The 22,716-nt window shown below is 49.4% G+C and overlaps 1 protein-coding gene across 1 annotated transcript in view; it reads left to right on the top strand.

The window, feature by feature from the left end:
• SGO2 (shugoshin 2) overlaps positions 1-22,716 on the top strand; it is a 266,669-nt gene that overhangs the window by 68,891 nt on the left and 175,062 nt on the right. The gene's annotated exons all lie outside the window — the stretch shown is intronic.

Below are 22,716 nucleotides of genomic sequence, written 5' to 3'. Positions count from 1 at the left end.
GAAGTAAAAAAAAAAACAACCTCTCATACGGTGCAATACAATGTATTGGGGATAAAGTGCTTTGTGCTATAGTGCATACATGTAAAGGAGAAAAATGCATATTATATCAACAGTGGAGGTGGAGGTATCTAACCCGTCCAAATCCTGAACAATACAGAACAAACCCCCACTTATATGTAAATCGCTAGTTGTGATGGACACAACTACCTGTGGATTCCTCACCTTATGAATTCTCCCAATGCGGCAGCATTCAACAGAAATTTTCTTCCTAGCTCCCCACGTCGACTAGGACGTCACAATTGCACGACTCCACACGCAACTCCGTCTGACGTCATCATGGCATTAAGAAGTCCTCACTGGCGTCCTACCTCTTGAACAGTTTCTGTTTCAAGGAATTGTTGTTGAGCATTAACAATGTCTCCAGCAAAAAAAAAAATATCTGGATTTTAGCCTTGTTATGAGTGCGGGGGTCGCATGTTGGTGATGGATCCTCATGAGAATTGCTTGTGGTGCCTGAGCTCTGACCATGACGTGGAGGCATGCGTGTCCTGCCAGCGGATGAACCCGAAGGCCTTGAAGGAGAGAAGGGCTAAGCTCTTCTTGGCAAAAGCTAAGAAGGACAAAAGGGGTTATTGAAAATCAAAGGGGAGGGATACTTCTTCACATAAGTCCTAGAGGTTGCATAAGAAGGGATGCCGGCACGAATCTAGATGTTGTTCTTCCACGGATCGATCTCGGTACCCTCCGAGACGCTGCCATGCGGCGTGGGAGATCTGTCCTACGGTGACATCTCAGAGCCCACAGGATTCTCCGGCGTCAGCTTTGATAGAGGTCTGAGACCCCGGTGAACCCTACGGCTCAGTTTTCTCCTGTGTCCACTCATGGTCAGGAGTCGGGTGTGCAGGCATCGGAGTCGGTTAAGACGCCTCAGGAGGAGCAGAGGTTTCCTGCCTTCCGGACTCCGCGAGCAGATCCATCAGCGTTCCTCAATGCTATGTTTAGCATTTTTAACAGAGCTATGGCCCCCGCTGGTGCGCCTGCTGGTCTCACGAGTCTGTTAGCATTCGCGCTTTGTGTTTGCTGGCACTGTACAAGCAGGCTCGGTTTGTACCCTTCTATCCAAAGGTGCTGGTTCGGCACTGATGACTTCGCCACCCCGGATGATGCTGCCTATGGCGCAAATGGAGTAGAAGCCGGTGCCGGATGGATCCCATTTGACCCACAGTGTTTCTCCATCCTCTCCTCCGCTGGAGGCTCCATCTGCTTTGAAACGGGCATTGTTGATGTTGGCTAATTCTCTGTTGGCGCTGCGTTTGGAGTCTAGACTGAGATCGAGAAGAAGGGCCTTGAGGCTCTTGGTGGACCAGGAGTATCAGCAACAGCTGTTGGAAGAAGAAGAAATTCTGGAGCCTACGGGTGAATTTCAGGGCCTAGACTCTGCAAGTGTCTTGGATACATCCCCTGAGTGGGATTTTTCATCCACTGGTGAGATCACAGCGGAGTCAACTTTTTACCACTGTGTAATAAAAAAGGCTGCTGAGTTTGTGGACCTTCCTTTGCCGGCATCGGAGGCGAAGACAAACATTTTAACAGAACTGTTACATCCATCGGCTAGGTCTTATGAGCCTCTCCTCCCTTTTAATCATGCCCTTACTGAGCCCATTCTGGACATTTGGAGGAAGCCTGCCACAACTCCAGTGGTTTCCTGTACTGGAGGTACAGAGTTGCTCCAGGGGATCCGCAGTTTCTGTCACAGTATCCAACGCCTGAGAGGTTGGTGGTGCAAGCCTCTTGTTCTGCGAGGTCTGCTCCAGGTTCGTTCCCTGCGACTCCTTCAGATAGGGAGTCTAAGTGTATGGAGCAAACAGCTGAAAAGGTCTTCTCGTGTAGTATGACCTTGAAGTCTCTCAGTGCTATGTGTGCTGGGGAGGTATATCCATGCCCTGATGGAGTCGGCTAGAGCTTTTGTGCCAAGATTGCCTCAGGATGTGCAGGGACAGTTTGAAGAACTCCTGTTGAACAGTCAAGCGGCAGCCAAGCAGGTTATTCAATCTGGCTTGGATACAGCAGATTCAGTTGCCTGGCTCAGGGCTTCAGGTTTCTCCACTGATGTTCAGGCTACTCCTATGGACCTTCCTTTTGATGGCGAGAAGTTGTTTTGTCCGATGCAGGCTCAGCTTTGGAATGATTTAAAGACAGCAGGGCTACTGCCAGGTCTTTCGGGACGCCAAGCTTCATCCTCTACACCATTTAGGTCTTTTTGAAGGTTCAGGGGTTTTGGCCGGGGTTCCTCGTTCCGTGGAAGGCCACAATCCAGGGTTCAGCAGCCTGCCAACCCTCTCTACAGATCTTATAGAGGTTGAGGGAGGGTTAGAATGCGAGGAGCCACTCCACAGCCTTCCGTTTCAACCGCTTCCTCTGGGGGAGCCCATCAAGGAAAGCAGCCCTAGTTTTCTCTCCATTTTACATCCTGTTTCTCCCATAGGGTGAACGTTATCTCATTTTGTCCACAAGTGGGTGTTAATCATATCAGGCTCTTGGGTGCTGAATATTGTGGGGAAAGGTTATGCCCTTCCTTTTCAGGAGTTCCCTCCCCGTCATTCGTTTTGCACTAAAGATCATCTGTTGCTTCAACAGGAGGTGCAGGTCCTTTTGTTAAAAGGTGCAGTGCAGTTGGTTCCAGAGCAAGAGAAGGGTCAGGGTTGTTATTCAAGGTATTTCCTGATTCCCAGTGGCTATTGTCTTTTGTGCCCCTAGAAGTGGGGTGGGACTTTTAGCTGGACAAGGGCGGTAGTCAGTATACCTCCCCCTTGATTGTCTCCTTAGAAATGACTACCCAGAGGTTAGTCAGAGCCTAAGATTAACTGGACCATTGCCAGTCCTCTCCCATGGATTCGGGAGGTGCTGCCCCTGCAGTAACTGCAAGTAGGCCTCAGAAGAAAAAGAAAAGAAAACCGTGCAGGAAAGGTGGACAACGTTTAGCCAAGGTTGCAACAAGCCCAGGAGATTCTGCTCCAGTGGGGGAGAACTCCAAAAGTGGCACTGGTGCAGTCCAACCTGACCCACAAGAAGTCCTGACTAGTGAGGCAACTGTTAAGCATGAGTGGGTGGCTCCTCAGCTAACAGAAGAGAGAGTGGAAGGAGGGTGTTTACTACAAGATGTAGCAACCCCCGACTCTACCACAGCAGACAGGCAACCTGAACCCAAAGAAGCCTGTAAAGTAGCCCCTTCCCTTGTTGGTAAAGAGCTAAAGGTGTGGTTCTGGGCATTGACAGCTGTCAGTGGCCTCTGCTGGGTGTTAGCCTTTATGGCTGCACTATCCTAGGCATGGTGGTCTGACCCCATGCAGAATAGCAAGTTAGGCCCCCTGACCCTGTTGGTCATGGTGGGGTTACTCCAGCTATGGGTGACCTCTTTGGGTAAGCTAGGAGTGGCCCTGGCTAAGACCAGATTAGCAGAGGTGGATACCTCTAACACCAAAATAGAGAGAATGGGTGAAGACATTAAAAACACAGACAAGAAGCAATTCAGACTAGGTCCTATCACTGTGAACGTAGGTCAGTTCCCTAGAGGGAATGCCCTGAACAGAAGGATGTAAGGCAGAGTAGGCCCTGCAGTAAACAAGCCTGTTTTCCCTACCTTTTCTCGCCTGACAGACTAGGAACACTCTACTAGCTTTGGCTGAGTCTCCTGGCCTGTGGGCTGGGGGGGGGGGATGTAGAAAAATGGCTCCCTTTTGCAGTTACCCCCCACTTTTTGCCTGATAATTATTCTGACTTTACTGAAAAGTGTGCTGGGACCCTGCTAACCAGGCCCCAGCACCAGTGTTCTTTCACTAAAAATGTACCATTGTTTCCACAATTGGCACACCCCTGGCACAAGGATAAGTCCCTTGTAAAAGGTACCCCTGTTACCAAGGGTTCTGTGGCTAGGGAAGGTCCCTAAGGGCTGCAGCATGTGTTGTGCCACCCTAAAGGACCCCTCAACTAACACATGCACACTGCCTCACAGCTTGTGTGTGCTGGTGGGGAGAAAATGACTAAGTCGACGTGGCATCCCCCTCAGGATGCCATGCACACAAAATACTGCCTGTGGCATAGGTAAGTCACCCCTCTAGCAGGACTTACAGCCCTAAGGCAGGGTGCACTATACCACAGGTGAGGGCATAGCTGCATGAGCACTATGCCCCTACAGTGTTAAAAGTCTATTCTTTGTATACATTGTAAGTGCAGGGTAGCCATATAGAGTATATGGTCTGGGAGTCTGTCAAACACAAACTCCACAGTTCCATAATGGCTCCACTTAGTACTGGGACGTTTGGTATCAAACTTTTCAGCACAATAAATGCACACTGATGCCAGTGTGGGATTTACTGAGAAATGCACACAGAGGGCATCTTAGAGATGCCCCCTGCATGCCTGCCCATCTGCTAGTGCTAGGCTGACCAGTCTCTGTCAGCTTACCACTTCCAGACCAGTTTCTGGCCACATGGGGTGAGTGCCTTTATACACTCTGTGACCAGGAACAAAGCCTGTTCTGGGTGGAGGTGCTTCACACTTCCTCCTGCAGGAAGTGTAACACCTGGCGGTGAGCCTCAAAGGCTCAAGCGTGGTGTTACAACGCCCCAGGGCACTCCAGCTAGTGGAGATGCTCGTCCCTTGGACACAGCCCCACTTTTGGCGGCAAGTCCAGGGAGATAATGAGAAAAGCAAGAAGTCGTCACCCTCTCAGTCAGCTCCACCCCTAAGGTGACCCGAGCTGATGTGACCCCCTCCTTAGAAAATCTCCATCTTGTTTTGGAGGATTTAGCCCAGTAGGAATAGGGATGTGCTCCCCTCCCCAAATGGAGGAGGCACAAGGAGGGTGTAGCCATCCTCGGGGACAGTAGCCACTGGCTACTGCTCTTCAGCCCTACCACACCCCTAAATTTAGTATTTAGGGGTGACCCTGAACCCAGGAAATCAGATTCCTTACAACCTACAAAGGACTGCTGACATGAAAACCCCGCAGAGAAGAAGGAAGACAACTGCTTTGGCCCCAGCCCTACCGACCTGTCTCCTTATTCAAAGAACCTGCACCAGCGACACATCCTGCGGGCCTAGCGACCTCTGCTGACTCAGGACTGCCCTGCAACTACAAAGGACGAAGAACTCCAGAGGACAGCGGAACTGTCTACCTCAAGCAAGAAGAAACCCATCTTTAAAGGAACTCACTCCAGAAGCGCAAATCCCCACCACTCTGCACCTGATGCCCCTGGCCTATGTCCAGAGTAACCTATGACCCAGAGAGGATCCCTAGGTGACTCTGACGATGTGTCCACCCTGGGCTAATCTCTCTGCACCCCCACAATGACGCCTGCAGTATTGCAGGTTGGAGTTTCCAAAGAAGCAATCGCTCAGCTACTCTTTTTTCGGCACAAGCCGAGTTTTAGGTCTCCTGTATGCTTTTGCGCCAATACCACTCCTCCCCAAAGTTATCAAGAACGACCAGGCCCAAGTCATCCTAGGGGCTCCGGACTGGACAAGGAGAGTCTGGTATCCCGAACTTCTCAAAATAAGCATCAATCTTCAGATCAGGCTGCCCCTTCCGGAAGATCTTCTGTTGCAGCAGCAGGGGAGGATTTTCCACCCGAACCTGTCAATTCCACTCTTTTGATGGCTTTTGACCTTTCTCCCGTGGTCTGTAAAGTTATTGTGGCTGTCAGGCGTCCCTCCCCTAAAATGGTATATGCCTGCCGTTGGAAACACTTTGTATATTATTGGACAGAAAGGTCTATTGATCCTCTTTCTGCTTCTCTTTCTGATCTTCTTCTCTTCATTCTTTCCCTTGCCAAGCAGGGTTCTGCCTTGGGGACTCTCAAGGGCTATCTTTCTGCCTTATCTGCATTTCTTCGGCTGCCTGATCAGCCTTCTCTGTTTAAATCCCCCATTATCCATAGATTTCTCAAGATTGCCCCCCCCCCCCCCCCCCCCCCCCCCCAAATGCCGTTTGTAATGCCCAAATGGGACTTAACTCTGGTCCTTACATTTCTGATGTGTGCTCCCTTCGAGCCTTTGCACAACTGTCCCCTCCGGCTGTTCACCATCAAGACAGCCTTCTTACTGGCAATAAGATCTGCCAGGAGGGTGAGTGAGAAGCAAGCCCTGTCATCAAAGCCACTGTATCTCACTATCCAGACAAGATGGTACTCTGAACTCGTACCTCTTTCCTCCCCAAGCTGATGACTTCATTTCAACTGGGTCAGAACATCACCTTGCCCATCTTCTTTGCTCCACCGCATCCCTCTAAAGAGGACGAGTGACTCAATCGACTGGACCCAAAAGGAGCATTGTCATTCTACCTTGACCGCACAAAAGAGTTCTGGGTGGATGACCAACTATTTGTGGGGTCCATTGGACCAAAGAAGGGTCGTGCAGTGCAGAAGCGAACCATTTCATGCTGGGTCGTTCTCTGCATCAAGATCTGCTATGCATTGGCCAAGAAGCAGCCTCCTGAGGGCTAGCGAGCTCATTCTGCCAGGGGCAAAGCTACTGCCACTCCGCTGACTCAAGGCGTACCAGTCCTGGAGATCTGTCGGGCACCAATGTGGGCATTTTTGCATATGTTTGCAAAACATTCCTGCATGTACAGTCAGGTACGAAGAGACGGGCGCTTTGCCTGTTCAGTCCTACAGGACTTCTTAGTCTAAGTAGTAGTAGCTGCAGCCCACCGCCATGAGGTTATGGCTTGGGTATCTATTGAAAGGTAAGGAATGTGCAGCTAGAAGCCTCTATCAGATGAACAAGTTACTTACCTTCTGTAACGCATTATCTGGTAGAACGTCTATCTAGCTGAAGATTCCTTACACCCACCCATGCCTCCCAGCTTTGTGGATATATCTAGTAGGGCTAGGGTTTATCCCTTTCAGGGCCCTAGTTTTACACAGACAAAATGTCAGTTCTATCCATGACTGCGCTTCAGATGTGGAAGTTTTGTGGATAAAAGAACTGATGGACGCTCGCTGGGGTGGTGCCTTTATAGGTGACCGTGACATGTCAAACGACTCTAACGACACTGACGAAGCCACGTGGAGCCGGACGACGAATGCAGATCCGCAAGACGCCACCCGATGGCACATGCAGGGTATTGCTTAGCAATAAATTCTGGATTCAAAGCTGATGCCAGGGAATTCAAAGGTAAGGCATCTGCAGCTAGAGTCTCTACCAGATAATGCTTTACCGAAGGTAAGTTACTTGTTTATCCCATTCATAGCGCCTTACTGGTGTGATAGCATGATTATTTTCTAGATGCTGGAGCATAGGGTCAATATACAGTGGGAACAATAGTGGGGAGCATGGACACCCCTTTCTTAGTACCTTGTCTGATTTGTATAATATTGGATTGACCTCCCATCAGTTGTATCTGGGCATTTGGGTATCTATAAATAGCTTTCTGATGGATACACCTACCTGTGGATTCCTCACCTAAAGAATTCTCCCCTTGCACCAGCTTCAACGGAAATTTCTTCTAGCTCTGCACGTCGACGATGACGTCACAATCTCCCGACTCCACGCGACGCCGTATGACATCATCTAGGCAATAAGAAGCCCTCGTCGACGTGCAGACGTCAGTTCCTTTTTTTCCGTGCCTTCGAATAACGGTTTTTCTTCGAAGCTAACAGGGAGCTACAGTTGCGCATCTGTAGTTACAATGTTGCAGCCAAGAAAATCTGGTTTTAAGCCTTGTAACTAGTGCGGGGTCGAATGTTGGTCACTGACCCCCATGAAAATTGTATCTGGTGCCTTAGTTCCGACTATGAGGTTGAGTCATGCGGTTCCTGCCAGCGCATGAACCCTAAGGCGCTTTAGGAAAGGGAGGCTAAATTGTTCCTGGCCCGTTCCAAGAAGAGAAAGGAAAGGTGACATCAGAGAGAGTAGAGGTCGGTCCAGGTCCAGATCTGCATCTGTCAGCTCGGCGCCATCCGACGTGGGAGATTAGCCCGACCGTCACTCCTACGACTCCGACTTCACCTTTGTCGGTGTTTTGAAGTCGAGCCTCTTCAGGAGCCGGCGGCTTCTCCGGAGCAGGAGTTGCCTGGCCCATCATCGGCTTCTCTGCCGGCACCGACACCGCAAGCATACCCAGCTTTCCCGGCGCCAGGTACGGATCCTGCGGCATTTTTAAATGCCATGTTCAATATCTTTTCCACCATGGCGCCTGGTGGAGGGCATGCAGGTCCGTCGGGCCCTTTTTGGCTATTAATTTGGGTGCTCCGGCTCCTTACAAGCCAACGCCCTTCATGCCTTTTTTGCCGTCTGGAGCCACTACGGTGATGATGCCCTTCGCGTCACCAAGGAGACCAGCGACGCCTACGTCGTCTGTAACTCTGGCGGCGGTGGATTCTCCACGGATCCAGTCTACTGTCAAGGTGCCTGTGGCGCCGGAGGGTCCGGCATCGGATGGATCTGAGCAACGGCGCCGGTGAAAATCTTTGGCGTCGGCCGACACCTTATCGACGCCGGGTCTCGAATCCAGACTCCGGTCCAGACGTCTAGCTTTGCGCCTTCTGGACGAAGAGGAGTATAGCAGGCAACATCTGGAAGAAGGCGAAATCTTGAAGCCTTCGGGTGATTTTTAAAGGGCTGGACACTGCGAGCCGTATTGATACTTCCCCTGAATGGGATTTGGCTTCCCCTGGGGAGTATACTGAAGAGGCTGCATCTTTTCATGCAGTAATAAGGAAGGCTGCAGACTTTTTAGATCTTCCTCTTCCGGCTGCTGAGGTGAAAAGGAACCTTTTGACGGATGTGCTGCATCTTGCCTCTTTGGTGGCAGAGCCTCTCTTGCCCTTCAATGAGGCTCTCCTGGACCCCATCAAGGATATTTGGAAGAAACCTGTGACTTCTACAGCTGTCAACAGGGCGGTAGCAAGGCGCTATCGTGCGGCTCCAGGTGACCCGCACTTCCTCTCCAAACATCCAACTCCGGAGAGTTTGGTTGTTCAGGCTTCCTGTTCTTCCCGGTCCTCTCCTGGTTCGTTGCCCGGGACCCCTGCGGACAGGGAGTCAAAGAAAATGGACCACGCTGTAAAGAAGGCCTTTTCGTCATGCAGTATGGCCTTGAAGTCGACCAATGCAACCTGCATTTTGGGACGCTATATTCATGCCCTTATGGAGGAAGCAAAAGGTCATCCAAACTTGCTGCAAGAGGTGTTGCATTTGCTAGCGGACGCTCAGGCGGCGGCGACCCAGGTGATCCAGTCTGGGTTGGACACCTCTGACTCTGTGGCAAGGGCTATGGGCACATCCATAGTATCGAGACGTCACGCTTGGCTGCACTCATCAGGCTTTTCTACGGATGTGCAGGCGACTCTCCTGGATCTGCCTTTTGATGGAGAAAAACTCTTTGGGACAAAGGCAGATTCTGCTCTTGAACGGTTCAAAGAGAGCAGGGCCACAGCAAGGTCGTTACGACTTCAGGCAGCTACTTCCTCTTCCTTTAGATCGCATAGGAAGTTTAGGGGGGAGACTTGCACAATTTCTTCCAATGTGGGAGTTTATAACATCAGACTCTTGGGTCATCGACATTGTAAAGAGAGGGTATGCTCTTCCCTTTCGGGAGTTCCCTTCCCTCCCCGCCCATCCTTCTGTTCGGAAGACCATCTTCTGTTACTGCAACAGGAGGTGTTATCCCTATTGGCAAAAGGCGCAGTAGAGTTGGTTCCCGAGCAGGAGAGGGGTCGGGCTGTTATTCAAGATACTTCCTGATCCCCAAAAAGGATGGTCGGTTGAGACCAATTCAGGACTTGAGGATTTTGAATTGGTTCCTCAGGCAGGAAAAGTTCAAAATGCTGACCCTTTCACAGGTTCTTTTGGCGTTGAACGAAGGAGATTGGATGGTGTCTGTCGATTTGCAGGATGCGTACTTCCATATTCCGATCCTCGAATCGCACATGAAGTATCTCCGGTTTGTGGTGGGATCACAGCATTATCAGTTTGCTGTCCTCCCGTTTGGTCTTACTTCAGCACCTCGAGTCTTCACAAAGGTGATGGCGGTGGTAGCGGCAGAGCTCAGAAGAAGAGGGATAGCAGTGTTTCCCTATCTGGACGATTGGTTGATCAAAGCCAAGATTCCGGAGCTCGTGCGGCGTCACCTGAAGTCGACATCTCAGTTTTTGTACGACCTGGGTTTTTCAATCAATGTGCCCAAATCTCACCTGGAGCCCTCTCAACGCCTCCTGTTCATAGGGGCAGTACTGGACACGACATTGAATCACACCTTTCCTCCGCCCCAGCGGGTTCAGGACATTCAGGCGTTGATTCCGATGTTTCGAAATGGAGCTGTAGTTCCAGTCCTCAAGGTCCTTCGTCTGCTCGGTCTGTTTGCTTCTTGCATACTGCTGGTCACTCATGCACGCTGGCACATATGAGGGCTCTTCAATGGTGCATCCGCAGGCAGTGGTTTCAGCACAAAGGGGATCTCGAAGATTTGATTACGATCACCAGAGACACTGCAGTGGATCTTCAGTGGTGGGCAGCGATCAGCAACCTGTCGCAAGGAAGGCCGTTCTCGCTGCCTCCGCCGGAGGCCACAGTTGTAACAGATGCTTCCACTCTAAGGTGGGGAGCTCATCTGGGAGACCTGGAGGTCAAAGGCCTTTGGTCTCCAGTGGAACAGAGATTTCACATCAATCTGTTGGAGTTGCGGGCAGTACGTCTGGCTCTCAAGGCCTTCCTCTCTTCCATTTGCGGTCCGTCAGTCCAGATTCTGACGGACAGCACTACCGCAATCTGGTATATAAACAAGCAGGGAGGAGTGGGGTCGTACCTTCTTTGCAGAGAAGCTTTTCGACTCTGGTCCTGGCTTCAGGACCACAAGATTTGCTTGGTAGCAAATCATTTGGCCGGGGTTCTGAATGTACGTGCAGATGTTCAGTCGACGCAGCTCGATCGACCACGAGTGGCGTCTTCATCCAGATCTGGTTCTTTACATCTTCCAGATGTGGGGGTGTCCGCAGATAGATCGGGTTGCTACTCAGGAGAACGCGCAGTGCCTGTTATTTTGCGCCTCCAGTATCCGGTGCAAGGAGCTTTGGGGGACGCGTTTCAGATGTCCTGCAAGGGTCAGTTGCTTTCCGCGTTTCCTCCCATACCCCTGATTCCTCGAGTTTTGAGGAAGATCCGCCAAGACCGAGCCCTGGTCATCTTGATAGCTCCAGATTGGCCAAGAAGGGTGTGGTACACAGACCTTCTCCAACTCTCTCTGTGCCCTCCGCTCCGTCTCCCTTACAGGGTGGACCTCCTCTCGCAGTCACAGGGGCAGATTCTACACCCCCACCTCTAGAGTCTGCACCTTCATGCCTGGAGATTGAACGGGGCCATCGGAGTGCTTTTTCTCTCCCACCGGAAGTGGTGGATGTTATTTTATCGGCCAGGCGACACTCCACCAAATCGATCTATGCAATCGATGGGCTAAATTTGTACGTTTGGTGTGGAGAGAACCGAATTGATCCCTTAAAGGCTCACTTGTCTGATATATTATCATTTGCTCTTTCCTTGGCCCAGAAGGGTTGTGCAGTTGCCACAGTTAAGGGCTATTTATCTTCACTGTCGGCTTTTCTGTGCCTCCCTGATCAACCTTCCTTGTTTAAGTCTCCAATTGTTTTGAGGTTTGTTAAGGGGCTCTCTAATAAGTTTCCGCCCTCACCATTTGTTATGCCTCAGTGGGACCTTAATTTAGTATTAGCATTTCTAATGGGATCGCCATTTGAACCAATGCATTCTTGTGCTTTGCGTTTGCTGGTTCTTAAGACTGTATTCCTGGTAGCCATAACATCGGCCAGAAGAGTCAGTGAGCTTCAGGCTCTTAGTGTAGAGTCTCCATACCTTTCCTTCTTTAGAGACAAAGTGGTGTTAAGGACCAAGGCGGCTTTCCTCCTGAAGGTTGTTACACCCTTTCACTTGGGGCAGTCTATTATTCTCTCTTCCTTTTACCCTCCGCCTCATCCATCCAAGGAGGAAGAGAGGCTCCACCGACTGGATCCACGAAGAGCATTGAGCTTCTTTGTCGACAGGACGAGGGAGTTCAGGCAAGATGATCAGCTCTTCGTTGCATCCGTGGGGAAGAGGAAAGGCAGAGCAGTCCACAAGAGAACGCTATCCAGGTGAATCATTCTCTGTATTAAGCTTTGTTATTCCTTAGCTAAGAAAGAACCACCTGTGGGGCTTCGTGCTCATTCCACCAGAGCTAAGGCTGCCTCTTCGGCTTTAGCTAGGGGTGTTCCTGTGGTTGACATCTGCCGGGTGGCAACTTGGGCATCCCTCCATACTTTTGTCAAACATTATTGTTTGGATTCTGAGGTTAGGAGGGATGGCCATTTTGCTCGCTCGGTGCTGCAGGATTTCTTGGTTTGACCATTCAGGCACCCACCTCCAGAGGTAGTACTGCTTTGGGACTCTATTCTTTAGGTGAGGAATCCACAGGTAGGTGTATCCATCAGAAGCATAAGTTACTTACCTTCGGTAACGCTTTTTCTGGTGAATACATTAACTACCTGTGGATTCCTCACAGTTGCACCCGCCTCCCCGTTGCCTGCATGGTTGTTCCATGAAATCCTTGGGTGAGCGCCAATTGTCTTGTGTGTGTGTGTGTGTGTGTGTGTGTGTATATATATATATAGATATAGATATATAGTTATAGCATGTATATATGTATTTCTTTTTCTGGTCTTGATAATTCAAGTACTCATGATTGATTTTGGCTGGCATATTTAATTTCTTGTTATTTTTAGTGTAATAAATATTGCATTTTCACTTCTTTGGATGTGATTATGTTCTCTTCAAGGTCAAATTTTTACCTGTTCGCCTCTATGGCACGTAAAAAAAGGTGATAACTGACGTCTGCACGTCGACGAGGGCTTCTTATTGCCTCGATGACGTCAATTGTGACGTCATCGTCGACGTGCAGAGCTAGAAGAATTTCTGTTGAAGCTGGCGCGAGGGGAGAAATCTTTAGGTGAGGAATCCACAGGTAGTTAATGTATCCACCGGAAAAAGCGTTACCGAAGGTAAGTAACTTATTCTTTTCTGCTGTAATAAAATTGTGTCCCAGTCCATACACCCCGAGCTTTCCACAGATAATCCCAGTTGACCCTGTTGAAAGCCTTTTCTGCATTGAACAAGGCCACAGCCATAGTTCTTTTTTAGCAACGTTGGTAGCATCAAACAGCGTAATGACTCTTCTAAAATGGTCAGTGGTTAAAAAAAGAAAGAAAAAGAAAGGAACTGTAAAGGACAAAGATAAAAGGAAGAAGAAATTGAAGAACTGAGGAATGGACAAATTGAAAGCCAAAGAAGGAATAAGTGTTGAATGAAGAGGACGAAACTGTAAAGTAAGAAAGATATAACCAAAGAAGGAGAAAATGAATGACTGAGAGAAGGAAAGAGTGAACGAAGAACAAATGATTTAAAAAATATACTGTAAAATTCATAACTTTTCAACATTTTCCCCCCAAAAGAATACCACAGCCCCCCGCCTCTCCCCCCAGTCCCCCCACCTGCCCCCTCCAAAAAAAAAAAAAACAAGTGGAGATGGTTGATCCAGCGAACTATAACCCCTTTGTTTCCTGCTTGCCAGCCAGTCATTTCCACCCTTTAGCATGTGCCAGGTATAAATGTGTTACCTTCAGTCATCCACTTCAGAACACTCTTGTACCTGAGGAATGTCAGCTTGGGGCTGACACCATCTGTGCTCTGAGAAAATCCCTTAAGGACTGGACCAGCCTTCTCTTGTATCCAGGACAAAGACATGAAGTACAATGGTCATAAGGCTACATTCCTGTTAAAGCTACAGGGATGCTACAAAATAGCGTCAACTTGACCTGGAGTGGACCCTACTGTTTGGCCTCTGCCTGGCACCCTATGAGTTTTGTGTAGCCCCCCTACTGTCCTGGGGGTTTTAAAAATATAGTCTTGTGGTGGATTGGCTATTGAAAGACTAAAGTTGGGAGGTGCAGTGGTTGACCAGAGTGAACCTGATTGTTGTATCTGATCTGTGCGTCGTCAATGTCAATATCAAATAGGTTCCTGTCTACCGCAACCATTGGCTATTTTTGACACTTTATGCTTCTTGGTGGTATTCCTACTTAAAACTTTAAAATTTCAGGCATTGTGTAGGCCTCCCCTGTGAGGTTAGGGACACTCTGTTGGCTGAACTAACCCAGAGAGAGGACAAGCTTGTGCGCTTGCAGCAGCTCCCCCAGTTGATCCGGCAAAGGGAATTGGAGGTTCACCATCAGGTGGCGGAAATGAAGGCTAGATTGGACAAATACATACTAAGGTCCTATCATCTTCTCCACAGGGAGAGAGACTGCTCTGAGCAGTTAGTGGCATGGATCCTGCCGCAAGAAACTCCACTTTCCCCCATATTGCATCTTATGCCTCCCCAAGGCAGGGATGTGCACACACAGAAGAGGGATAGTGTTTTTTTTTTTTTAACTAGAAGTGTTTTTATTGACTGGATCTGGCCCTTTTTGCAGGGTCATTCCCAAACCTTTTTCTTCTTCCTCATATCTTTTCTGACCTCTTTATTGTTGGCTTTAGAATTCTGGGTGCTTTACCACTGCTGAAAAGTGCTAGTGCTTTCTGTCTAAATGGTATTGGTGACTTGCCTAGCCATGATTGGCATATGATTTTCTAGTAAGTCCCTGGTGTAGTGCACTGTGTGCCCTGGACCTGTAAATCAAATACTACCAGCTGCCTGCAGCACTCGTTGTGCCACCCACAGGAGCAGCCTTATAAATATGTCTCAGATCTGCCACTGCAGTGTCTGTGTCTGCAGTTTTGAACTGCCAGTTTGACCTGGCAAGTACACCCACTTGCTAGACCCAAACCTTCCTTTTTACTACATGTAAGTCACCCCAAGGTAGGCCAAAGAAAGGCAGCCTCGTGGCATGGGCATGTTGCAGTGTATTTAAAAGGTAGGACATGTATGGGTGTGTTTTTTATATGTCCTGATAGTGAAATACTGCTAAATGTGTCTTTCACTATTGAAAGGTTTCAATCTCCCATAGATTAAGATGGGGATTGCCTTGAAATTTCTTTTAAATGTAATTTCCCATTGGAAGCAGATTGAGAGTTTGGGGTCTCTGATCTCACAATTTATAAATACATCTCTTGGTAAAGTTGGTTTTAAATTGTGAGTTTGAAAATGCCACCTTTAGTGAGTGGGCATTTTCTTGCTTAACCATTCTGTGCCTCTGCCTGTCTGTGGAATACATGTCTGAGTCAGGATGACAGTCGTGCTGTTTGTAAATTCCCTCTAGACAGTCGCACAAAGGGAGCTGAGGTGTGCTCTGCATATCCTGATGGGTCTTCCTGGGCTAGAGTGGTGGGAGGAGCTGACACTTGCACCTGAATAAGGCTGTGCCTGTCCTTGCACAAATCAGTCTCCAACTCCCTGGAGTGTGTCTGGCGCCAGGGCAGGAAAGGCAGGGTCTTGTGCACCACAAGGACTTTACTTTGAAGTGTGCCTGCTTCAAAGGCAGAATGGGCCACTGAGACTACAACTTCAGAACTCTTCTGGACTGAGAAAATTCTACCATGAAGAAGAGCTGGATGCTGTATGAGGAACTGCCACTCTGCCTGTTGCTTTATTGTGCTGGCCTGCTGCTTATATCCTGGGAGCTAAAGGATTGAACTTTGCTTTCTACATCCTGCTTTCCAAGGTTCTCCAAGGGCTTGAACTGAGCTTGCCTCCTTTTAAGTATTCTCGGGGACATCAAAGACTTTATCTGCCAGTGCGTGAACTCTTCTGCTGAGGTTGCTGACTTGCCACTTGGTGCTACATCCAGTCCAAGGGTCCTTGGAAGTAGAAACTGGTGTCCTGAGGAAGAAAATCCACTCATTGGGATCGCACAGCTGAAAATTAATGCATAGCTGGGCTTGTAACAGCAGAATCGACACAGCGCATGCCTTTTGATGGAAGGATCAACACAGTGCCTTTAGGACCGATATAGGGCCTGTTCCACAGCGGTTCTATCATCACTGTGCAGCTGGATTTTCAGACGCAACGTCTTTACACATTGCCTCTGAGGTAAGCCGAACTGCTCGTGCCAAGCTACCAAGGGGGTGAGCATGGGTTATCTTAGCTGTGTTGCTATTTTACCTGAACTAGAGTGAGGGTCTCTACTTGGACAGGGTGCAAACCACTGCCAATTAAAGACCCCGTTTCTAACACTGAAATAGTTTCAAAGCAAGATAACAAGTAACACCGTCCTCAAAGGCGCATACAGGCATCTAACATCAGCAATCTGATATAGCATCAAAGTAGTGAAGTCCACTGGGGGCAGAAACAAATGTGCAAGTATTCAAAACCGAAAGGGAGTACCAGCAGTGGGAGCTCGCAAGTGTTGTTCCTGCATAGTATTACACAAATAACATATACAGCAATACAGGGTGGGTGATGATGTTGAATTAAGCAGAAATCTCTTTGGATCTCAGTGACATCGACAGAGTCTCTGAGCAGTTGCGTGGGAAGACGCCATCTAGATCGGGTGTGAGTGGAAGCCATTGTTCTAGCCAAAGTTATCTCTAAGTGGGCATGGTCTGAGAAGGATATAAGTGAAACACTGGCGGACCTCAAGTCACGTAGTAGTTATTGGAAAGAAAGAAATAGTTGATACGAGAGTAAGAGGTGTGGACGTGAGAGTAGAAAGAATAGTCTCCAACCCCAGGATGCCTATAACGCCATGCATCCACGAGGCCCAAATCAGTTAAGTTTTGTTTGAGAGCGGCAGACATTGCCCCTGTACCATGAAAGGAGGCGGAACTGCTGTCCATTTCAGGGTCCCACTCAAGATTAAAATATTTCCCCACCACCATGTCAAGCCCCCCCCCCCCTCCCAACCCCATCCCCTCCAACCCCCCTCTGCGCCATCAGATCTCGCAGTGTGTTCCTAAGATAGGTCTTGCATTTTGATTTGGGTGCATAGATGTTCAAGAGGATGTTGGGGTGAGCTCCCCGTTGAACTGTGAGTTTAAAAAAACTGCCTTTATCATCCCTCACAACCTTTAGGATCTTAGAGCAGAAGGTAGCCTTGCACATGATTGCAACTCTGGGTGTTTTAATTGTGGTGTATGCTCTGAAGGGAATAGGGTATTTTGGGTGGGACATATGAGGGGTGTCATGGCGCAGGAGATCGGTTTCCTGTAAAGATAACATTGGGGTCCTGCGGAGATGGTGCCTTCCCTGGCATTGTTTGTTGGGCATATTTTAAACTCCGTACATTGAGGGATAGTAGCTTGGTGTGTGGGGCAGTAGTCATGGTAACTGGGTTTGGATGTAGCACTCGTTCAGTGACTAAGGATGTGTGGGTTACTCTCAAAGGAGCAGAGTCCAACACAAAGGCCAAGGAGAAAAGTACGTTCTGGGTAAGTAACGGAGGGCAAAATGAGGGTGGGGGCTTGATATGGCGAGGGGGGGCTGAGAGGGGTCAAGGGAGAAGGTTCACCCTGTTGCTAAGTATCTGATTGTGGAGGTGTAGGGAAGCAAGGGCGAGGATTCCGTATGTAAAGTCTCCCGGTGTGCTGAACGACCTGAGTAGGAAATGAAAAAAGTTAGAAACACAAACATTGCGAGGCCAATGGGGCCCAACTACTCAATCAAGTCCTGGAACAGCCAGCGCTTCTGTGTGTGGACCGTTCTAGAGAAGTCACTCTCCTAAGGGTTGAATCGAGGGTGGGGGTTGCAGAAATGGTATGAAATCCCATGAGCCCCAGATCCCCGCTGCCAGCAGAGGCCAGGGCGAAGAAGAATCCAGAGGCTTTCAGGGGTGCTGAATTGTCGATCCCAGCTGGGCCCGCCACCACAAGCCCAGCCATAGGCAGCACAGTGAGGGTCATAATGAAAGGTGCACTGTCTCCAGAACAGTGTTGCTGTGAGCCTTTCATTGGAACGCTCTTGTATTTTGGGTTGCTCAGCTATCGAGGCCTGGGGGAACGGCACATCACAGTCCTTTGCAGAGCATGAACAGGCGGGTTTGTCCAATCTAGACTGAGCTAGAGGTTGAGGGGACAGGTGAGGGAACCTCTTTCCAAGTTGCAGAGATGTTGGATGATGTCTTTTTTTGGGATGCAGGGTCTCATGTTTGTTGGAGCATTGAGGTTTAACCATGGTCTTACCGTGGTCCTGACAGGTCTCAAGGATTCACAGGCTTCATGTTTAAAGGTTTTTCCCACTGGTAACCAATGTTGAGGTCCTTTAGTTTGTCGGTGACAGGCTTGAAGTCCCTACGTCGTCTCAGAGGGACAGGTGCGATGTCTTAAAGTAGTTGTACAGTGTGACCCCGAAAAGCAAGGTCCACCTCTGTACTCTGCTTGCAGGATAGCTTCTTTTTCTGTGAAGAAATGCACCCACGTTAGGATGTCTGGGGTGATGTCAGGGTGCCCTAGAGTAGGGGCCACTCGATGGCCATCCCTCTAGGTACTTCTCTGATGCAGATGTTAGTCCCCCTGCTCCTGATTACCAAGTCCCCCTGTTTCAGTTGCAGTTGGATTTGCTGCTCCTCCAAATTCGTGACCCTGCGTCAGCAGTATGTTCCAGATCATCCACACGTCCGCCTAGTTTGTTAATCTTGCACTTATGTTCATGGATGCAGGTCTTGATGTCCGATCCAAGAGACCCAACTTCAGATCTACTTTCCTGCAAGCACTTGTCCATGGAAGTTTGTGTGATAGGTGCTGTGGTTAGTGTCTTTAGAGATGGCCCCTGTGGTTGTGTCGGAGGTGTCCATGTTTGTAGGGGGTGTTTCCTGCCAAAAGGAGGTGGCTGAATTGTCTCTGGGTTGACGACTGGATGAGTCCTTCTTGGACATATCGTGTGGCATGACAGAGCGAGGTGAGGCCCCTCAGTTGTGGGAACTCAGTGGCGCTAGAGAAAGAGCGGTTGTAGCAAGGGGTCAGTACCTGTCACCCCACCGTGGTTTGAAAGACAAAAAAAAGATGGACTATTCCCTCAAGAGATGATGTTAAGTTCCAAGGGCAACACTGAATCAGTATGGGGTGTGGGCTATCACCCCACAGCTGAGGCAGCTCTGCGCTATGGCCACGGAGCTTGCAGGCCAAGGTGTTCCCCAGACAAAGATGATGGTTCTGTCCAGCGCAATCACCGCAGGTCAGCCTCGTCAGGGCCCCCTGTCGTCTCGGGGCTATAACCATTACAGTATCAAGGGGCAGTTCCGTCCCTCTACCCTGATTTCACATCTACAGTGCAGGAAGCCAGGCGGAAATTCTCTGAAGTCAAGACAACTCATTGTTCTCTTGTCGTATGCTATGGCATGATCTATCCAGCCAGGTTGAGAGTGGCGGTGGAGGTGAATGGCAAAGCCCAATACTTTGATACCCCTAGTGATGCCGTGAAGTTCTGCAAGCAACATCCCCAGTTGGGTTGGGTGCTAGGCCTGCTTTGAGCATGAACTGCACTAGGTGATGCGGCCTGGCCTGTGACCACTGCCATGTTTGTATAAACAATGTTCCCCTAGTTATTATATAAGATATTTGCTATTTTGTTCCCCTACCGTTTAACACTCATGTTCTTTCTTTAAGTAGGGTTGAACTCTCCTATGTCACACTGTCAATCCCATTCGCAGCTGGAAGGACTCCACAGCTACGTTGTCATACTCCCATGGTTGATACCAAGCTGTTTGTTCTTCTATTGTAGTGGTCTTTGTTCAGGGTTTTGTGGGATTCACTTGGCATTTTTGATCCGGGTGTGGGAGGTGGGTTGGTTGTTTCACTCATATGGGTGATGTAATGTTGTTTTGTTATTCAATGCAGTTTCTATACACGTTTACCCTGTGTACATATGGTTGCTCAGGTCCCGCACGCTAGGGCTATTGCTCCATCGGCGAAAAGCACGTTAGTCCTCACATTCCCATCCTGAAATATACGTGGCCTCAATAATCCCCAGAAAGGTAAAATGGTGCTGCAGTACCTCTGCAGGCACAAGATGCAAATTGCTTTCCTGCAGGAGACCCATCTCCCCGCTGGCACAGTGCCCTCCTTTGAAGCCACATGGGGCCCACATCGATATTGTGCTAGTTACACACCCCGAGAATAGGAACTGTATCTTGATTCATAAAACAGTGTTGTTTAGGCCACTTTCGACCTGGGTGGACGGAAAAGGCAGATATGTGATGGTTGCGGGGCTTTTAGATAACCGTAACGTCCTACTTGTGAATGTGTATGCTCCTAATATTGAGGCTCACCTATTTTTTCAGGATATCCATTCGCACATTGATAGCTTCGCTATAGATCACATCCTGATGTGTGGGGACTATAATTTGGCTGTGGACCAAGCATTGGGACACCACTTCCCATGCCCCAATGTCCAAGCCCCACTCCCTTAGAGCTCTGAGGGTCCTTTGCTTTAAATGACCCATGGCGACTTATTGGCATGGGCACGTTGGCCTACACCTTTCGTTCCACATCCCATGGTACCTGGATGCGGATCGACTATTGGCTGTTGACGGGAGCTACTGCACAGTGAGTTACAGATGTCACACATTACCTCTGACCACTCCCCGGTACTGCTGCCATTTTCTATACCTGTGGCGTGAAGAGCCAGTAAATTTGGGAGGTTCCCAGACATGATGTTTTTGGAAGCTCAGTTCTGCGCAGCCTTGCAGGATGCGGCGGTCGACTTTTTTAAACTAAATGAGGGCTCAGTGGGTACCTGGCCAGTATTGTGGGATGCATTTAAGGCCTACATAAGAGGCATATTCATCTCTACGCACTCTGGTGTCCTGCAGGAGATAGGTTGTGATCTAACGCAAGTGGAGGCACAGCTTGTTGACAATGATGGGTGACTGAGGTGGGCGATATTTGCCATCAACTGGGGCAGTGTAGGGCTTTGCTTGATGAGTTGAATGCACTGACAGAGCGGGAGGTTCATTACATGGGTAAATATACAACGGCTCATAGATATGGAGAGGGGGATAGACCTGGGAGACTGCTGGCCAGATCGATCTGGCCTCCACATCCTGCGTCCCATATCCTTGAAATTAAGACCTTGATGGCAGCGTTGCCGTCTGTACCTCTGAGGTCCAGGAGGAGCTTCTCAAATATTATTCCATGCTGTGTACAGCACAAACCGGGCCACCCGGACACGCTTTACAGGACTATTTAGATGACATTGCTATGGTCTGGCTCACATCCGCCCAAAACAGTTCCTTAGTGAACCCTTTTCTGCTTCGGAGGTGTCACAGGAGATAGATTCCCTGGATGGGACGCCAGCCCTGGGGTTGGATGGGTTTACTGGAGTGTTCTACAAGCAATACAAAGATATTCTAAGCCCTCATCTGGTATCTGTGTATGCCAAGCTCTGGAGGCTTGGCCTCTCCCTGCATCTATGAGAGAAGCGGTTATTGCTCTTTTGCCGAAATCTATAGTTCGATGGCATATGTTGCTGCAGATACACATGTTTGGCACAGTCCGCTGCCTGGTGTTGGGCTCGGAGTATTACAAGTTGTTTTTCTTCGTAGAAGTCTTTTTGGTCACGGGACCGAAGGACTCCTCCCTCCTTGGCTCCATTGCGCATGGGCGTCGACTCCATGTTAGATTGTTTTTTTCCGCTGTCGGGTTCGGACGTATTCCTTTTCGCTCCGTGTTTCGGTTCGGAAAGTTAGTCAGACTCTCGGAAGAAAGCGTCGGTATTGTTCCGTTCGGTATCGGGATAGTTAGGTACATCGACACCGATCATCGGAAGACTTTGGGGTAGTTTCGATCCCCCATCGGGGCCTGGTCGGCCCGACCGCGTGCGACATCGAAGCCGATGGAACAGACCCAGTTTCGTTTCTGCCCAAAATGTCACAGTAAGTATCCTTATACAGATCAGCACTTGGTCTGTAACTTGTGCTTGTCCCCCGAGCACAAGGAGGATACCTGTGAAGCCTGTCGAGCCTTCCGGTCCAGAAAAACACTCCGGGACCGAAGAGCCAGGCGTCAACAAATGGCGTCCACGTCGACAAAACAACGTTTCGACGAGGAAGAGGAAACATTCTCGGTTCCGGAATCAGAATCCGGAGACTCCGACGTCGAACAACAGCAACAAACTGAGTAAGACGTTGAAAAGTAAATCCATCGACAAACCGAAAGCCCAGGGGACGCCACTGCCAACAGGCCATGGCTCGACCCATAAAACAGGCGACCCGTCGAAGGCGCCGAAAAAGGGCACGCCCATAGCGAAGACACCCGACTCCGGTCGAGGGACCGCCATGGAGCAACCTCGGAGCCGAGAAAGCGGCTCCGAGAGACAAAAACAAGATACCGGCACCGAAAAACATCGGCACCGAGAATCCATGCCGAAAGGAACAAAAATTCTGTCGGTGCCGAAACCGAAAAAAGATTCTCTCTCGGTGCCGAAAAATACCACACCTTCATCCTACTCAGAGGAACAAGGAATGAGTGGCCAAATGCACAAATTTGGACAAGAGCTCCAAAGTGTAGAATCGGACTACACACAAAAGAGACTGTACATCCAGCACGACACAGGGAAGATATCAACCCTTCCCCCAATCATGAGGAAAAGAAGGATCGGACTTCCAAAGGATGACGCACAACCACAAGCCAAAGTGGTTAAAAAAGTCACGCCTCCGCCCTCTCCACCACAGGCATCGCCGGCACAAACACCGCCACAAATGCACTCACCAGCGCAAACTACCATAAGTCATGACGATCAGG

Source organism: Pleurodeles waltl, chromosome 3_1 (genome assembly GCF_031143425.1).
Source record: "Pleurodeles waltl isolate 20211129_DDA chromosome 3_1, aPleWal1.hap1.20221129, whole genome shotgun sequence".
Taxonomy (NCBI): domain Eukaryota; kingdom Metazoa; phylum Chordata; class Amphibia; order Caudata; family Salamandridae; genus Pleurodeles; species Pleurodeles waltl.
The sequence above is the reverse complement of the archived record's forward strand: the minus strand, read 5'-3'. Positions and strand labels throughout refer to the sequence as shown.